The sequence below is a fragment of the Octodon degus genome, unplaced genomic scaffold, assembly GCF_000260255.1.
Source record: "Octodon degus isolate 3935 unplaced genomic scaffold, OctDeg1.0 scaffold00060, whole genome shotgun sequence".
Taxonomy (NCBI): domain Eukaryota; kingdom Metazoa; phylum Chordata; class Mammalia; order Rodentia; family Octodontidae; genus Octodon; species Octodon degus.
This window is the reverse complement of record NW_004524636.1, coordinates 2,703,346-2,706,376: the sequence shown is the minus strand read 5'-3', so window position 1 is coordinate 2,706,376 and position 3,031 is coordinate 2,703,346.

The following is a 3,031-nucleotide window of genomic DNA, read 5'->3' as shown; positions in this document are numbered from 1 at the left end:
GAACTACCGGCTCAGGCCCCCCTCCTGTCACTCTCTTGGACAGGAGCTTTCTTTCTCTCAATAAATATGTTCTGCTCATAAAAAAAAGAACTATATTGACCAGTTCAAGTGATAGTTGTCAAAGTAATGCTCAACGTAGTTATTGTGTAAACAAATGCACTGTCCAAGTAATACTCAGGGTAAACTATTAAGTGATTTTTTAAAAAAGTGTTATGATGGGGCTGGGGATGTAGATCAAGTAGCAGCACATTTGTTTAGCATGTGTAAAGCCTAGGATTTGATCCTCAGCACCACAAAAATGAAATCTTTGAACACAAGAAGAAGACACTGAAGAGTTACATAGATTGGATTGACATTAGAGGTTCATCAGACCCAACCCACAGCCTGTATCCTCTGACACTCCCAAAGGCTCTTGATCTACAGTCACAGCAACAACCCTACTCCTGCTACCAAATTCTGTCTTACTTTTTCTCATTGCTGAGACAAAATACCTGACACCCAAAGTTGAAGAAGGAAAGCTTTATTTAGCTCACAGTTTATAGAGGTTTCAATCTATACTCACCTGGATCCAAGGCAGGATGACATGGCTGAGGAATAACAGTTCATGGCAGCAGAAGAGAGCAAAAGAAACAAGAACAAAAGGGAGGAAGAGTAGACCTCTTTTCTTCCTTATATTATAAGCAGGCAGTGTAGCACATACACTATCTTTTTGCCCTCCTCTTGCACAGACTCAGGATGTTTACAAAGTGAGGACTTTGACCCCTTCCTGAATCATTTATTTAAACTTTTAAATTTCTCAAGTTGACACAATGTATCAACCATTGCACTGTACCTGACCACGTAGTTAGAAGCCTTTGGCATTGGCTTTCAGGAAGAGTAGAGGAGTGTTAGAGAAGCCATAGATGGTGTGAGATGTACTTAATGTGTGATACTGTTCAGAGCCCAGAAGATTCAAGTGCTGATAAGAATATGGCTGGTAAAGGCCAGAATCAGAAGTCTTCATTGGGAATATGAGCTTCCTTGCTACTTGGACTATAGGACTTATATGTTGAGCTCTGGAAGAAAAGTTGTGTACATTATGTCCACATCCTGAAACTGTCTGAAAAATTGTGATTGAAAGCATTGGGGCACTCAACCTGGTGAAGGACATTTCAAGGAAGCTCAACCTTCAGGCTGGGGCATGGAGACCATGGCTGCTTTCAGTCAGATTTGCAGCAAGAATCAGCAGCCAGAAAGCAGAACTGAAAGACGAAGCTTGGCCAGAAAGGAAATACCTGTAAAATTGGAGAAAATCAGAGTGTGGTTATTGAAAAGATTAGCATTAAAAAGATCAGGATAAAAGGAAAATAATTGAAGGCGTTTTAGGTATTAGCAAAACTTCATACATCACAGGCTCAAAAGTATAAAATTTTCATTTGAGAAGAGAGCCCTTAGGCCCCATGTTCAAGAAGAACTCCTAGGAAATTGGTTCCCTGGGATTCATTTCACTGGGTGAGGTCATCCAGGCATGCAGAGCCCACTGTTGCCATGGTTTAAGGGGCCTCAGCTACTGCTTAAGCGAGTAGCAGACCTTGGTATCATGATACTGGTGTTGCTGGAATATAGAACATTAAGAGTTGCAGGACTAAGGAGGCCTCTACTCAGCATTCAAAAACCATAAAATTCATTAAACCAAAACCCCAGGCAAGAAGCCTCAGCAAGGGTAGTACTTAAAGCTATTAGAATGCTGAAGGTGCAATAGAGACCTCAGGAATTTGAAAATGTAGATCAGGGCCAGGGAGATGGCTCAGTGGAATAAGCACTTCCCTAGCAAGTGCAAGGGTCTGAGTTCAATCCCCGGTTCTGCAGAAAAAAGAAAAGAAAATGTAGATCATCTGCTGAGGAAAACTACAGAGCTGCAATCAGCAAAGCCATAGGAGTAGGGCTGCCCAAGTCCTTTAGAGTACATACCTTGCTGTAACCTTTTCTAGGTTTTTCAAAATGGAGCCACAAGATTGAATGTTTGCCTTCTTGGGTCTCATTCTTGTTTTGATTCTCTTCCTTTCTATCTCCCTTTTCCTCCTTTTGGAATTTAAGCATCACTCCTTTGGCATTATGTGTGGAAAGTATATCAGTTTCTTTTTTATTTGTATAAGGGTTCACAACTAAGACTTTTTCTTGAGTCTCAGATGAGACGTTTCAGCAGTACTAGAACCATTAAGACTTTGACAACTCTTAGAAATGGACTAAACACATTTCATATAATGAGATATACATGAGTCTTTGGGGAGTCAGGGGTGAAATATTATGGCTGGGATCTATGTTTCCCCAAATTCTCATGTGCTCAGGGACTTTTAAAAGGTGATTGGATGATGAGGACCTTGTATTCAGCGGTGAATTGGTCCATCGATGAGTTCAAAGCTGACTGTGTTGTTAAAAGGTGGGGCTCCTCAGAAAAGACAGGTCAGTAGAGACAGGACCTGAAAGGGTACATTTTTTTCCCTGAGACTTTCTCCCTCCCTCCTCTCTCCTCTCTTCCTTTCTCCCTCTCTCCCTTCTGATCACCTTATTGTGGGCAGCTTTCCTCTACTAGGCCCCCAGCTATGCCACTTTCTCTTAAAAGCTTGCCACTCAGGACTGAACTAACTGAAACTGTGAATTAAAATGAATTCTTCCTTTAAATTAAGAGCTTTAGGTATTTTTGTCCCAGTAATGAGAAAACTAACTAATACAATATCCGAGCCAAAAACTATGTCTCAGCTTTGCTGTCTTCTGCCTCCCTATTGTATTCACTCTAAGGACCTTTAAACTGCATTCTTCAGATTGGATGTGGATAAGATTTAGAAGATCTCTGAACCTGAGCAGAAAAAGTTAACTAATACTTATTTAATTATAGTTAACTAACATGACCTCTTCCTTCAGCTATGAATTTAAACATAGTATTATTAGCAATAGCTGTGACTTTGTAAGCTGTGGAAGTCACACATATATTTCATATACCATAAAGCTTATAAATATCTGTTATAGGTATTATTTGTATTCAGTATTATTG